Below are 16881 nucleotides of genomic sequence, written 5' to 3'. Positions count from 1 at the left end.
GGCATGAGCTGGAAGGCTCTCAAAGGTCCTGAAGGCTCTCCAGAGGGGACGTGCTGCAAGCGCTAACGTCAGCCCTTCCAACCAGTGTGTTTCTGTGGGACCAGGGCAGTGACTAGAAGGAGGCTGCTGGGGGAAGGATATTACCTGCAGCTTCTGGTGAAAACTCCCCTGACCTGTAAGGAGAGGGCCTTGAGGAGAGAGGAAGGGATGAGGGGAGAGACAGGGAAGTGAGAGGGAAGAAAGGACCCTGGAGTCTGCAAGGATCGCTCTCAGAAGCCCTCCACCCTGGTGGAACATGAGAAGCCCCTGGGCAGCTCTGGCAAACACCACTGCCCGTGCCCCCTTGGCTAATTAAGTGAGACACTCTTATGGGTGGACCTGGAATTTAAAAGCTCTCCAGGAGACTTCAATGTGCTGCCCAGACTGAGAAGCTCAGGTCTGTGAGAACAACTTCCTGACCACAACCTTTTTGGGAAAGTAATCCAGCAAAATTTTAAGAGTACAAATTCATATCCTTTTTAACCTGATAATCTCACTCCTGCGATATAAACACACAAAGGTGTTTATTGCAGAGTTACTGATATAGGCCAAATCAACAAAACTGAAAAGAGACAGAAAGTCCACAAATATGGACATGACTGAACAAACTGGGTGGACTGTGGTAAAGAATCCGCCTGCAATGCAGGAGATCCCAGTTAGATTCCTGGGTCGGGAAGATCCGCTGGAGAAGGGATAGGCTACCCCATGCCAGTATTCTTGGGCTTCCCTTGTGGCTCAGCTGGTAAAGAATCTGCCCACAATGCAGGAGACCTGGGTTCAATTCCTGGGTTGGGAAGATCCCCTGGAGAAGGGAAAGGCTATCCACTCCAGCTGGCCTGGAGAATTCCATGGACTGTATAGTCCATAGGGTTGCAAAGAGTCAGACATGACTAAGTGACTTTCACTTTCACTGTGGAATACTATGAGAGTTTGTGATTATTCTTAAAACAGTTAGATCTATAGACTCTACTGATCTAGAGAGTTGTCCATAATAAAATGGTATGTGGGGGAAAAAGTTACAGAAAAAATCTTTTTCAATTATTGGGGAAAAAAGGCAAAAGGCCAACTCTGAGTGAATGTACACGTATGTGTGTGTGTGTGCTTATGTGCTTTTGTCTGTGTTTGTGCATGGACGTAGGAGCAGAGACCCAAGCTTTTAACGTTACTTATGTCAGAGAGTCAGGAATAGAGAGGAGTTGGGAGCTTATTAATATTTACTTCGAATTAACTGAGCATCATTTTCTAGTTAAAACAAGGAGATACGACATCTACAATTAAAATCATCAATGAAGAAAACCCACAGAGTATCTGACTCTTTCAGGATCCTGTAGCCCGCCAGACTCCTCTGTAAGTAAGGTAAGATTACTGGAGTGGGCTGCCATTTCCTTCTCCAGGGCATGTTCTCGACTCAGGGATTGAACTGGAGTCTCCTGCACTGGCAGGTGGATTCTTTACCACTGAGCCCAGGGGAAAGATGACCTAGATTCAAGTCCTGGCTTTGCATGTCCTAGCTTCAGTTCCTTAATCCCTCTGCCCTCAATATGCTCACTGGCGAAAGGGGACCAAAGTGATGCCTACATCAGAATGGCACCCACATCAGAGACGAACATTAAGTGAGATGACCAGGCAAGCGCTTTGCACGACGACATCTGGCATATTCTAGGCCACATACAGTAATTTAATAAACATTGTTGTCATGGAAAAAATTGTCCCTAAGTCACTAAAGACCAATCTTCAAAGTCTAGGTAAGCTCACCTCCTCCAGCAAAGAAAAAACCCAAGCCCCCTTGTCACTCTCTGCTTTGCTTCAACCTTCCCTAGAGCTGTGCATATAGTGACTTTTGTGTGCAGCCTGCACTACGGGTGGGCAGTGTTCTTTATGACTTCCTCCAGCTCTGGAACGGGTCACACGGTCCTGCTACCCAGTGACAGCCTCTGGGCAGGGAAGTGCCTGGGATCTCCTGGGAAAAGATGTCCTACAAACAAAAAATAGCTACAATAATTATAAAACTTCAGCCATCCTCAGTAACTGGCCCTTCTGTAAATGCTCACAGTGCATACATGGATTTGGTCCTGACCCTGGGCCCGCTGAGGAGAAAGGAGCCAAAGCTAATTAGAATGATGAACGACCCCAGCCTTGTCCAGCGTGTGCTGAGTCAACTCTCTATGCTTGGATGACTGGCTCCACACGCACCTCCCTGCAAGGGATGTGACAGTTCGAAGAGGCCAGGCCCTGTTCTTTCTGTTTGGACAATGATAGGCCCTTTCTTTCTCTCCTGGACAATGATAGGAGCACTTCTTCACAGGCTTTGCTCAGAACCCTTTGCTTTTTATTCTGATAAACACCCAATAAAATCCAACAGAAAGAATCAGTCTTGCTTTCTCTTTCCCTGGATAACACTTGTGCGTGGTAAGAAAATGCTCCAGAAATCTAAACCCAGGGGCTCACCTTTCACTCTGCTATTTGTCAAGGAGCAGAATTCAAGGGAAGGCCAATCACTGCTCTTAACCAAGGGAATGTCGCTGCCATAAAAACTCTTCCCTGGTACCCATATGGATCCTGTGACAGGTTGAATTGTGTTTTCCCCCCAAATTCACATGTTAAAGTCCTAACTCCCAGTAATCAGATCAGAATGTGACTGGATTTGGGGAGGTAAGTCTTTAAATCAATGGGTGTGTGTACGTGTGTGTGCTCAGTTGCTCAGTTGTGTCCAACTCTTTGGGATCGCATGGACTGTAGCCTGCCAGGTTCCTCTGTCCATGGAATTTCCCAGGCAAGAATACTGGGGCAGGTTGCCATTTCCTCCTCCAGGGGATCTTCCCTACTCAGGGATTGAACCCACATCTCCTATGTCTCCTGCATTGGAAAGTAGATTCGTTACTACTGAGCCATCCAGGAAGCCATAGTTAAGGTTAAATCAGGTCACAACAGTGGACCCTGTTCCAATATGATTGGTGTCCTTACAAGAAGAAGGCATTAGGACATAGACACACAGAGCGATGACCAGGTGGGGACGCAAAAAGAAGTCAAGCCAAGGAGACAGGCCTCAGGAGAAGCCCACCCTGTTAACACCTTTGCCTCTTTCTTGTAGTCAGACTGGAGAAAGGCAGGGCACACACATGCTTGTGGCTGACAGGGGATCGCCTGAACGGATAAATGCCAGTGGTCAGAGGGCGGTATCCAAGTGTGCTCTGCAAACTCCATGTATGGAACTGTCCTAGGAAATGCAGAGAAACATGCTTTTAATCCCTAGTGCACGGAGACATAAAAATTACTAGAAAGGGCAGGCATTTGAAAGTACAGCTGGATTCGAATCCAGACCCAGCACTCCCCACCTGAGTGATGTAAGCCCTCTGGCCTCAGGTCCCCATCGCCACCTCACAGAGTTGATGAATAAATCCAAGAATAAACCCAAGACTGTGGGTAAAGTACAGAGCATATCCAGCCATTCTGCCAGCAAAGAATTACTGAAAAGGTGCTGTTTTCTAGGTCAGGTGTTAAGCAGGGAACAAGAAACAAGGGCCCCGCCCTCACCAACATTATAGTTGACTAAGGAAAACAAACATTTTACAAAGAATCGTCCTTCTGACTTTGCCCTCCCACACTGCATTCCTTTCACGTTCACAATATTGGGGCTCGAAGTATTTCGTCAATAACTGAATAACTTAAATGTTAAATACTCCAAAACAATCCAATGTCCCTCATTTTTGGTTTTTATTAACAGTTGGCATCAACACTATCAAAAGGCATTTGAAGTAGCACAGTTATACATTTGTGTGATGGTTAATACAAAGAGGATTATACAGACCCTCACAGGAGAGGCGTTGTTGGATATTTCATCAGTCCATCCTGCTGACGTCATCTGAACAGTGTATACATTCCCGAGAGCGGGGATCTTGCTTAAGTGGCCCCCTTATTCAGTCCCTACCAGGACACCAGTGATACCACTTTATGCTGATGCGCTGAGTGGTAAGGGCAGTGATGTCACCATGAGAAAGGCCACAATAGCAGAGCTGTTTTTGCCGTGTGTTGCCCACCCACCTCCCTGTGCTATAATCGGGGACCACTGTCTTCCAGAATTTCATCACTGCTCGGACCATGTGGCAGACACAGAAAGGGAACAGCATGGCTTTTCTGTCCCTTTGTAATAATGGCTCTTTGCATTTGTATAGCACATTTACCGTATTCAGTGCATTTTCTTGTCTATTGGCTGGTCTTATCCTAATGAAACAAAACCCCATGTGTTTTGTAATTGTCTGTGCCGTAGAGACAGCTTACGAATCAGTCAGTGAAATTGTGCTGGAGGAGGCCCGATGCCCCAAATCTCTTAAAGAATAACAAATCCCACAGAAGTTGCGAATGGAGCCAGCATGATAATGCAGCAATACAGCTATTCCGTGGGGAGCAGATGCATCTGGAGCATGGGAATCAATTCAGCACAAGCCGGGGAGCCCAGAGGAGTTCTCTTCTGAGTCTCAGGGCTCTCCCTGTGGGCCCTGCCTGGGCGGAGGCTGGTACCCGGTTCTAACTGTAGGGAGAGACAGAGACTGGACAGCAACCACAGGGAATCAGAGACCATTAGGATTTGGTAACACTGGCACATTTTGTGGCCCAGAAACGTGACCCAGAAATGTTTATTGCTTTTTCAGCAGTTTGGAAAGGGCAAGAATGAGTATCTGGAAGGGTGAACATTTCGGGGGCTGAAAACCAGAATTTTCACTTATTGCATTTTGCAAAAGGCAGCAGCTAGAAGCAAAGCTCACACGGAGAAATGCCTGTTACTTGCAAGGCATCTCCCACTGGGTTGAGCATCTCCCAGGAAGCAGGAAGTTAGGCCCTCACTCCTTTAGTCCACCTGGGCACCTGCTGGTAAATTATTGCTTTTACTCTGGTACCATTTAGAAAATTACGGCTCTCTAAATCATACTCTGGGGGACCAAGCAAGAGAAAATGCCTCCTCACCTGCATTGCTGAAGCCTGGTCTACCCTTCAACTCAGTGATCTGCAGCCTTGCTACACATTAGAATCACCTAGGGAGCTTTTTCAACACCCCCTCCACCCCTGCCAATGCCCAGGCTGCATTCCAGAACACTGAAACAGAAACGCTGGGGGTGGGATCCAGGAACAGTACTTTTTAAGCTCCCCAGGTGATTCCAGCGTGCAGCCAAGGTTGAGAACCAGCCCACTAATCATCAGGTTGGCCAATAAGTTCATTTGGGTTTCCTAGCCAATATAATGGAAAAACCTGAACAAACTTTTTGGCCAACCCAAAACATCCATTCTTGTGCTCAGTGGGATGCTCTGACAAGACAAAGCCTGTCACACCTGCCACAGACCTTCCTTTGGTCTCCTTCACTTGCCTTAATCCCGTGCTCAGCAGTGATAATTCTACTGCATACATTAAGAAAATAATAATCCAAGCCATTGTGTGGTTGCTGGGCTCATGCTCACTAATCCATTTAGCTAATTAACATGAATCAGACACCATGCTAGGCAACGCAGCAGACACAAAAATTAGGAGGACATGATCCCTGCCTTCAAGAATCAACCGTGGAAGACAAGGTGTATGAGTGACTGTAATGTGAGGCATTGTGAGATCAGAGGTTTCAGACTCAGGCAGGAAATCAGAGAAAAATTGAGCTGGACTGATGTCTTCACAAGCAACACATCTCACAGATACACACACGCACAAACACTCATCAGCACATAACACAGGACTCCATACGCAGCAGGTCTAAATGAATTCCTTGAATGAATGAAGAAATTCAGATTGCTCTCACTGGCGCTCATCAAGGCCAATACCCAGGACTCCCTGGCTCCTTTCTCTACCCCCACCATGTCCAGGCTCCTCTAGGTACCACCAGACGTCACCTCAACCTCTAATGCTGAGTCTCTCTGCCCCCGTCCCCAGTCCCCACCTCACACTGCCCTTGGAATTCCAGGGTGCCGGACACTGGCTGGGTGCCCTGCACTGGCCACTCTGCTGACTGAATTTCTCCCAGAGACCAAGGCAGCTATCCTCCAGCATCCATTCCCCCTGCTCTCTGAAATAAAATCCCTGATCTGGAGCTAAGCATATAGCCCGCCCCCAACCTGCCCCCCGCTAAGCATATAGCCCGCCCCCAACCTGTTAGAAAAGACCGGATACGGCCATTTGCCTGCGAACTGGCTGGTGAATTCAGTGGAAGTGATGTGCACAGCTTCCAGGTCATGCCCTTCTCTGAAGCGGCCCTTTTCCTGTTACCCACCCACACTGCTGCTTGAAATGACATCATGGTGTGATGCCCTCGTGAACCACATGGACAAGACAATGCCCTAGTGATGGCAGAGCTCCGAAGGCGGGAGGAGCCTGGGTCCCCAGACACCTCTGTGAAGCACGGTCCTCTCCCATCCCACCCTCAGCCCAGACGAGCTCCTCTCAGACAGAGCGGGCTCCCTTGTATCTTTTACTCACAGTCAGACCTGTAAACTGCTTACCTGCCTCCATCACATCCTAAAGTACCTGGAGTTTCTTTGTATATTAAACAAAGGAGAAGGTGTGGCAGAAAACCAAATGACCTCTATCAGTACGGTCAATGACTTGTGACTTCTCATAGCAGAACTACTGAGAATCCATAAGTCTGCTTGGGTCAGCCTTCGAGAATCTGCTTTGCGGATGAATTAAAGAAGTTGACTAACCTCTTTTTTCTGGTCTACGTGGCCCATGGAGACTACAGGGGAACTAAGTGATGGTCATTCTTGGTGAGTGACTCATAGAGACTGATTCCTGGGGTCAACAGAAGCTCTGTAAAAGGTGAGCAAGGTTACCAGCTCCCATAGACCAAGACAGCAAAATGCAAAGGGAGTGGAACCATGGGCTCTGGAACCAGACCCGTGAGCTAGCTGACCTTGCCATCAATCTACCATATTTCTGAAGGGAAGGGATAAGATATCACTTTACCTGTTAGAATGACTAGCATCAAAAAAGATGAGATAGCAAATGTTAGAGGATGTGGAGAAAAGGGAACCCTTGTGCACTGTTGGTGGGATTGTCAACTGGCGCATCTACAATGAAAAACAGTCTGGAGGTTTCTCAAGAAGTTAAAAATGCAGCTATCACATAAGTGAGCTCCAGCAATTCTACTTCTGGGTATGTATCCAAAAGGAAATAAAAACACTATGTTAAAGAGATACCTGCACCCCCATGTTCAGCATTTTTAACAATAGCCAAGACATGGAAACAACCAGAATGTCCACTGACAGATGAACAGATAAAGCACTTGCAGTATATATGTTTATATGTCTAGTCGCTCAGTCATGTCTGACTCTTTGCAACCCCATGGACTCTAGCCCACCAGGCTCCTCTGTCCATGCGGATTTTCCAGGCAAGAATATTGGAAAGGGTTGCCATGCCCTCCTCCAGGATATATGTTTATAATGGAATATTCAGTTCAATTCAGTTCAGTCACTCAGTCGTGTCTGATTCTTTGTGACCCCATGGACTGCCGCACACCAGGCCTCCCTGTCCATCACTAAGTCCCAGAGTTTACCCAAACGTCTGTCCATTGAGTTGGTCATGCCATCCAGCCATCTCATCCTCTGTCATCCCCTTCTCCTTCTGCCCTCAATCTTTCCCAGCATCAGAGTCTTTTCAAATGAGTCAGCTCTTCGCATAAGGTGGCCAAAGTATTGGAGTTTCAGCTTCAACATCAGTCCTTCCAGTGAACACCCAGGACTGATCTCCTTTAGGATGCACTGGGTGGATCTCCTTGCAGTCCAAGAGACTCTCAAGAGTCTATTCCAACAACACATTTATTCAACCACAAAAAGAAGGAAATTCTGCCACTTGTGACAACATGATGGAACTTGAGGGCACTGTGCTAAGTGAAATAAGTCAAACAGAGAAAGATAAATACTGTATGATCTCATTTTCATGTGTAATCGAAAAACAAACAGTAAGAACAACAACAAAAAACTAATAAAAAGAGATCAGATTTTTGATTATCAGAAGAACGAGAGTGACTTTGATAAAAGTGATCAAAAAAGTATAAACTTCCAGTTTATAAGATAATTAAGTAGTAGGGATGTGATCGGAGAAGGCAATGGCACCCCACTCCAGTACTCTTGCCTGGAAAATCCCATGGATGGAGGAGCCTGGTAGGCTGCAGTCCATGGGGTCGCTAAGAGTCGGACACGACTGAGTGACTTCACTTTCACTTTTCACTTTCGTGCATTGGAGAAGGAAATGGCAACCCACTCCAGTGTTCTTGCCTGGAGAATCCCAGGGATGGGGGAGCCTGATGGACTGCCGTCTATGGGGTCGCACAGAGTTGGACACGACTGAAGCGACTTAGCAGCAGCAGCAGCAAGGACGTGATGGCATTTATGGCACCAATTGGGCTTCCCTGGTGGCACAGACAGTAAAAAAATCTGCCTGCAATGCGAGAGATTCAGTTCCACCCCTGAGTTGGTAAGATTCCCTGGAGGAGGGAATAGCTACCTACTCCAGTATTGGAGAATTCCATGGACAGAGGAGCCTGGTGAGCTACACTCCATAAGGTTACAACGAGGTCAACATGATTGACTGACTAACACTTTTCACTGTCATGGTACCAATTAATGGCCTCCCTGGATCCACGCTCATTGCCTTGGAACTCTGTAGTCCCTTCCACTGTGACCCTGGGCTTGGACATGTGACTTGCTTTAGCCAATAATAAGACACTAGAAGATTTGATGCAGGCTTCCCAGGTGGCTCAGAGGTAAATAATCCACCTGCCAATGCAGGAGACACAGGAGACATGGGTTTGATTCCTGGGGTCAGGAAGATCCCTTGGAAAAGGAAATGGCAACCTGCTCCAGTGTTCTTGCCTGGAAAATCCCATGGGCAGAGGAGCCTAGCAGACTGCAGTCCATGCAGTCAAAAGAGTTGAACACAACTGAGCACAGGATTTGATGAAAACCAAAGCTTGAAAAAATGCTTGTGTGTTTCCACTTCTCTTGCTTCTCTATGACACCACAAGAATAAGTCTGGAATAGTCTCTGGAAAATGAGATGGGCCACCCCAGCTGAGGGCATCCTAGATTAGCTACCAGCCTGCTGACTGCAGGCAGATATATGAATGAGGCCCAGCCAAGACCAGAAGAACACCTTCTTCTCCCCACAAGCCCAGCCAAGATCAGTGGAACTACCAGATCACTCAAGGACTTACAAAAAAGATAAATCATGGTTGACGTGAGCAGCTATCATCGTGGCAATGGAGACCTAATAAGGACAGGGCCAACCAGCTCCTCCAGATTAGAGTGAGAAGACAGGGCCCATGTGGGAAGCCTGGTGTGCTGCGGTCCATGAGGTTGCAAAGAGGCAGACACAACTTAGCAACTGAACAACAAGAGTGTGTAAGGCAGCTGTCGTGAAGTCCTTGGTTTCTCCAGCTGCGGGCTTGGGAGTGGAGTGAAATGAGGACAGAGCTCTTCCTCCAGCTTCTGGTTCAGCAACCCTGTGACAGCACCATTATCTACACAGTGAGTAAAATGTTCCCCCTTTCCCTTTGACTAACAAGGAGTCTGCCACAGAAGGCATCTGAAAATAAATTATACATGAGACACAGTTTCTGAACTAGTTGCAAGTTCTGTTCCAGGATATTTTTACTTTTCTTCAAACATTCCCTCCAGGGGTGAACAATCCCACCAAGAAATTAAATAGAATTAGAAAAGAGCCTTAAAGAGATCCGCTTGGCCCCATCACGGTGAGCTAAGCATATGATAGGGTCCCTGAGGCCCTCTGGAGCTTTGGTATTTGTATCTTCCCTTTAAAATAGCTGAGCAGTATTGCTGTAGTGGTGGTCCTTAAGGAGTGTGTTTCAAAGAGAACTGACAATTCCTCCTTCAGTGTGGAGACTGAAACTGTGGACTGTGTCCAAACAGACTTGCCTTCAAATCCCAGTTCTACCAACTATGACCTAAAACACTCCAGGAAACATGTACTGAAACTCTCTGAGCCTGATTTTCTCACCTGTTAACTGGGGCTGTTAATCGTGGCTACTTCATAGAACTGTTGTGAGGATTAAGAGAGTCAATCCTTTTAAAGGCACACAGTAGTCATTCAAGAAAGGTAAGCAGTATTGTCACGCCTTGGACATTCCCCAAGCCACAGAGAATTCTCATCTGGAAAACGTCTGAGCCAAGGATGGTCTCTCCAAGGCATTCCACTCATCTGCCTCTGAGTTTCTGCATCCCTTTTCTCAGTAGTATGTCTCTCCATGAAAATACACCATTCCCTCCAGAGCCCTGCAGGAAGAAATACATTAACAGCTAAAAAGACTGGAAATCAAGCGAATCCCTTGTGGCAGGGAGTGCCAGTGATTACAGAAAAGGCATCACCTTTGCCCTTCTTCCACATAGTTAATGAATGACAAATTTTGTGCTCCAAAGTGACATGAGTCTTTCTCCAAGTTCTGGTATATAAACGCATTTAGTAGCCTCCTCTTAGGTCAAAGAAATTGGGACAGAGTTTGAAAGTGTCTATTTATAAATTTGTAGAGTCAGCAAATGGCTGATCTCTGCCACAGAATGAAATCTCTTAAAAAATAAAAAGATTCCCCCCCACCACCTTATAAAAATGGGAGATGCTTATAGTAGTATCAGCTAGCTATTGTCATAATAATGCTGCATAACAAATCACTCCAAAATTCAGTGGCTTAAAACAACATTTATATTTGTTCATGCGTCTAGAGGTTGACTGGGTGTCACGTCACCTAGTTGGTTTGGCTCTGGGCTACAGGTAGGCTCAGGGCTGTATCTCATGTCTCCCATGCTCCTTGCACCAGTGGGCTGGCCTTGGTGATGTCAGAAGTGCAAGAAAGGAAGAAGAAATGTCCAGTTACTCTTAATGTCTCAGTACACACTCACAAGTCCTCTCTCATTCCAGTGAACACATCCTGTCACATGGCTGAACCCCACATCAGCAGGGAGGGGAAATCTACTCTGCTTCCAGCAGGAAGAACTGCAAAATCATCTGCAAAGGATGCAGGCAGGGCCAGCTTCAGAACGTGCCACCCATGCAGATGCACCTGGGCCCTACCCTCAGGAGGGCCCCACCTTTGGCTGAACGCTCTGCTGTCAGCTGTGTAAGATTACTAATAAATTTTTGTCATGGATCCCTAAATTTTCATTTTTCCTGGGCCCTGCCAATTATAGAGCCAGACTTGAATATGGGGGAGGATAAAGAATTTGGAACAATAATGGAATCTTCCTACTTAACAAACTGACTTTGGACTACAGAAGTGTCATATTAATTTCCCAACTCCTCCAAGATCCTGCATTCAGCACCACGTGGAAGAATTTCTGCAGTGAACCCAGGTTCACACCATTCGGCTTCAGGTCACACCATGATGCCCTCCCTAAGACAGAGGTGTGGTTCTGACAAGCATGGAACAGGGAGGGGCCCAAGTGGTCATCAGTTGTTACACTTGGGGCCTTACCACCACTTGTTCTTTCCAGAATTAAACTTGGAGCACCTGGCCCCCTGCACCAGACTGGTTATACTTCCCCAGTGAACTGAACCGGAGAAGGCAATGGCACCCCACTCCAGTACTCTTGCCTGGAAAATCCCATGGACAGAGGAGCCTGGTAGGCTCCAGTCCATGGGGTCGCTAAGAGTTGGGCATGACTGAGCGACTTCACTTTCACTTTTCACTTTTCACTTTCATGCATTGGAGAAGGAAATGGCAACCCACTCCAGTATTCTTGCCTGGAATCCCAGGGACAGAGGAGCCTAGTGGGCTGCCGTCTATGGGGTCGCACAGAGTCAGACACGACTGAAGTGACTTAGCAGCAGCAGTAGCAGCAGTGAACTCAACACCCCCACCTACTCCCAACCCCCCCGCCCCACTTATCCTCTTTTTTCACATCCCACTGTGACTGCTCAATGGAAAGAGTAAAATTATCCATCTGTGAGAGCTTTTCACATCCACCACAGTCAGAAAACCTGCAGAGAGACTAGACACAGTCTTGGGGAAATCAGGGGTGTGAAACGGAGAATCAAAGGTTTGTCAAACCAAAGGGACATCCCAAAGCCTCTCAGGCAGGTTCAGTCTAACTCAAAACCATCCCAGACATCAGGCTAACTTCATCTGAGGGAGGTGAACATCTCTTAGTCCCTGAGATGAACAACCCCAAGGTTAGATGACAGCTGCTTATGAACGAAGTTTCTCTTCATTCTATGCCACTCTCAGGCTCTCATTTAAGTTCATTTCCTCTAACCAGTCCCTGAACTTGGAGATGCAACAGGAGGCCCCTAGTCAATCTCCCCCACACGAGAACCCTTCCTGAGAAGAGCCGTCTAACCAACCTCTGCTCTCCATACTCCACCCGGCTCTCTACACTTGACAGTGACCCTCAGAGGGACTGCACGCCTGGTGGGGAGGGCAAGTGGCTCTTGGCACGAGAAGATGAATCATAAGCACAAATTGACACAAGAATCCTGCAGTTCAGACAATTACCCAAAGAACACAGTTTCTGATAATTATAGAGCTAAAAATGGATCCACTCTGAAAATTCCTTCCTTTCTCCCGAGAAAGCTGAGGAGGTGGTTTAACAACAATCAACTGCTGAGATACATCACAGTCCGGGGTACTTAAGAGACGAGTTCCAAGAAATTTCTTGGAAGGTACAGTTCCCAGAAGGTGGTGGTGCTAAAGAAACCCATTCACCCTCCCCACCTCCCCCAGCACGTCCTCACAGCTGGGGAATCTGAACTTGGAAGCCCATTCAGAAAGGGAGGGAGGAGGCAGGCCTTCTTGCCCCGTGACTCCGCTTAAATGGCAAGTGACCCTCACCCCTACAAAATGTGAGGGGCTGTGGCCAGTCCCGGGTTACTTCAGCACCGTGGGTATGCTTGGGGATGTTATAAGAAGTTTTAGGCAGCAGCTAAGGGTCAGGATAATAAGAGTAACATTTAGTATGTGCTGAGTATTTATGAGCTAGACGCACATGTATCATCTCATTTAATTCTCACAACTCCATGAGGAGGGTGATGAACTTATCACCCCCACTTCAGAGTCACACTGGGGGTGACACAGAGAATCCGGGCACAGGCGGGAAGTATCAGAAGCCTGCACACTTTGCCACCGCCCTACATCATGTGCCCAGTGCCTGTCCAGAACAGGTAGAGAGAATTTATTTGTAAGGTTAAATATAGACTACAAAGAGGGGAGAGGACAGAAACACAGAGGAAAGGAAGGGGATAGAACTTGGAGCTTAGAGACCTTCTGTGTCAATAATGAATACAGTAAAGAGTTAAATTCGATTTTAAAATACAAACCTGATGTAAGTAGCAAATGTGGTAAGATTTAAGTTTTGTGCTCTGTCATGGACACTGCTGAAACGAAGAAATGAAAAGACTATTACAGGATCTAAACAAGCTTCAGAGCTTTTGCACAGCAAAGGAAACCAGCAACAAAATGAAAAGACGACCTATGGAATGGGAGGAAATATGGGCAAATGATATGAACTACAAGGGATTAATGTCCAGAATATACAAACAGCTCACACTACGCAGTAGCAAAAAAAAAAAAAAGTTTAAAAATGGGCAGAAGACCGAAATAGGCATTCTTCCAAAGAAGACATACAGATAGCCAACAGGAACATGAAAAAGTGTTCAACATCGCTAATTATTAGAGAAATGCAATCAAAGACACAATGAGATATCACCTTGCATCTGTCAGGTTAACCATCATCAAAAACAGAACTTTCCTACCCTGTTTGGTGGGAATGTAAATTGGTATAGTCACTATGGAGAACAGTAAGGAAGTTCCTTAAAAAACTAAAAATAGAGTTACCATATGATCCAGCAATCCCACCCCTGGGCATATCTCTGGAAAAAACCATACTTTGAAAAGATACATGCACCCCAATGCTCTCTGCAGCACTATTTACAATGACCGAGACATGGAAGCAACCTAAACGCCCACTGACAGAGGAAAGGATATACAAAGAAGGGGTGTGTGTGTGTGTGTGTGTGTGTATACATACCATGGAATATTACTCAGCCATAAAAAAGGATGAAATAATGTTATTTGCAGCACATGGATGGACCTAGAGATTATCATACTAAGTGAAGTAACTCAGAGAGATAAAGACAAATATCATATGATATAATTTATACGTGGAATCTAAAAAAATGATACAAATGAACTTTCTAAGTCTCAGAAAACAGATTCAGAAAACAAATTTATGGTTACCAAAGGGGAAAGGGGGAAGGAATAAATTAGGAGCTTGGGATTAACATATATATGCTACAGTATTTAAAATAGATAACCAACAAGGGCCTACTATATAGCACAGGGAACTCTACTCAATATTCCGTAATAATCTAAATGGGAAAATAGCTTGAAAAAGAATAGATACGTGTATATTCAGTATATTCAGTTATATATATATAACTGAATCACTCTGTTGTATACCGGAAACTAATACATTATAAATCAACTGTTTACTGAGCATGCCTGCTCAGTTGTGCCTGACTGTTTGTGACACTATGGACTGTAGCCCACCAGGCTCCTCTGTCCATGGGATTTCCCAGGCAAGAATACTGGAGTAGATTGCCATTTCCTCCTCCAGGGAATCTTTCCAACTCAAGGTCTGAACCCACGTCTCCTGCATCTTCTGCACTGGCAGGTGGATTCTTTACCACTGAGCTACCTGGGAAGCCCCCCAAATCAATTACATGCCAATATAAACTATTTTTAAATACAATTTCTCTAAAAGAAGCCACAATGAGTTATCACCGCATACCTGTTAGAAAAGTTATCATTAAAAAGTCTATAAGTAATAAATGCTGGAGATGGTAAAAGGAAGAAAAGGGAATCTTCCTACACTGTTGGTGGGAATATGTAAATTGGTGCAGCCACAATGGACAACAGTATGGAGGTTCCTTAAAAAACTAAAAATAGAGCTATCATGTGATCCAGCAACCCAACTCCTAGGAAAAATGAAAACTCGAATTCAAAATGATACAGGTACCCTAATGTTCACAGCACTATTTATAATAGCCAAGACATGGAGGCAACCTAAGTGCCTAATGATAAACAACTGGCTTAGGAAGATATGGTATATATATATGTATACAATGGAATATTAATTGGTCATAAAAAATGAAATATTGCCACTTGCAGCAACATGGATAGACCTAGAAAATATTATACTTTAGTTGAGTAAGTCAGACAGAGAAAGAAAAATACTGTATGATATGGCTTCTACATAGAATCTAAAAAATAAGACAAATGAACCTATATACAAAACAGAAACAGATTCACAAACATGGAAAACAAATGTATGGTTTCCCAAGGAGAGAGGAAGGAGGGGAAGGACAAATTAGGTGCATGGGATTAACAGATACAAACAACCAAGCATGAAATAGGTGAGTAACGGTTGGCTGTAGAGCACAGGGCCGGAAGATAGGACCTTGGCAGAGGCAGCCACAGGCTACTGCATGCTGTCTGGCTAGAGTCAACGGTCAAGCAACACAAAAAAGTGAGCAAGGCTCAAATGTGACTGATTGAGGTTACTGCTCTGCCAGAGAATTCAGGATGGTACATTTTAAAAGGGTGGGGGGTGGGCGGGGACTTGGAGTTGAAAGACCGTGGGTATCAGCCTTAAAAAATAAACTGGAGACTATGGAAGTGACAGCTGGAGAGGATTATTGGTGTCTAAGACATTCTCTGTGAAAATAATCTACAAATTCATGAATCACCCTTAAAACCAAATGCATGCACGTGTGCTCAGTCGTGTCCAATTCTTTGGACCCTTTGGACTGTAGTCAGCCAGCCTCCTCTGTCCATGGGATTTTTTAGGCAAGAGTACTGGAGTGGGTTGCCATTTCCTCCTCCAGGGGATCTTCCAAAGCCAAGGATCAAATCCATATCTCCTGTGTCTCCTGCATTGGCAGGTGGATTCTTTACCCACTGAGCCATCGGGGAAGCCCCTTAACACCAAATGTCATATGTTATTTTCTTAATCATTCTTTATTCCTTGGATCACTAGTATTTTCATTATCTGAGCTTACTTCCCTGCTCTGTCATAGCAGATGCAGAACCCTGACATACTGAGTTTCTTGAAAAACAGTAAAGGACAAGTAATTAGCTAGAAAAATAACTGACTTCTTGATTAAGCTCTCTCTCCCAATGAAAGGCATCATTATTGAAATATAGGGAAAAAAATCAAAAGCTTGCAAAATTGTTTCCCTTCCATCAATGTTGGCATGGCATTTGATTTCTCTCCTATTCACATAAAGCTCAAAAACTCCTTTTGGGTGGACGGGTGGCTTTCCTACAGCCTGTAGCCCATCCACTCTGAATAGAGATCAGGGATGTCCCTTGGCTCAAGGTAATGGACACTTAGTTTTACATGCAAGTTGCTATTCTCCACACTTTGCTACAAAAAGTACATGCTTTCCTTACTGGAGAGTGGCAGACTGATCTCTCTGTCACAGGGGTCTCCCAGCTACATCATAGAGCCCTGCTAAATACTAAGCTTAAGCTGTACATGCATACATGAATATGCGTGCACACGTGTGCTTTCTGAATGCGCTGAGGGCAGCTGTGACCTACTGACCATTCATTCAGAGAAACTCTCTGAATGTCTGGCTCCCCCTTTAATAATATCTCCCATCCCACCCCTCCAACACTCCTGATGATGCTGTCAATCAAACTGCAAAGCTGAGTGGCAGGTTGAAACCTCAAATGAAACCCAACAACCAGTTAAAAACTTGGCTGAGCCAGGCGGGAGCATTTCTGAGCCCAGCATCAGACAGGAACAAAGGCTGTGAAGCAGTTATCAGCTGTAAAGGCCATCCATCATCAAGCAA

At 45.6% G+C, this 16881-nt stretch overlaps 1 protein-coding gene across 32 annotated transcripts in view; it reads right to left on the bottom strand.

Moving 5' to 3' along the window:
* The window catches only part of CNIH3 (cornichon family AMPA receptor auxiliary protein 3), a 276611-nt gene that overhangs the window by 49943 nt on the left and 209787 nt on the right, over nucleotides 1-16881 (bottom strand). For 8 of the 32 annotated variants that reach the window (XM_027564569.1, XM_027564571.1, XM_027564567.1 and 5 more), the window contains one exon: nucleotides 10030-10304. The exons of the other annotated variants lie outside the window; for them this stretch is intronic. The gene's annotated coding sequence lies outside the window, so the exon portion shown is untranslated. The remainder of the gene's footprint in view (nucleotides 1-10029; nucleotides 10305-16881) is intronic. 32 annotated transcript variants of the gene reach the window in all.

Source organism: Bos indicus x Bos taurus, chromosome 16, assembly GCF_003369695.1.
Source record: "Bos indicus x Bos taurus breed Angus x Brahman F1 hybrid chromosome 16, Bos_hybrid_MaternalHap_v2.0, whole genome shotgun sequence".
Lineage (NCBI taxonomy): Eukaryota > Metazoa > Chordata > Mammalia > Artiodactyla > Bovidae > Bos > Bos indicus x Bos taurus.
This window is presented reverse-complemented; position numbering and strand designations above follow the sequence as displayed.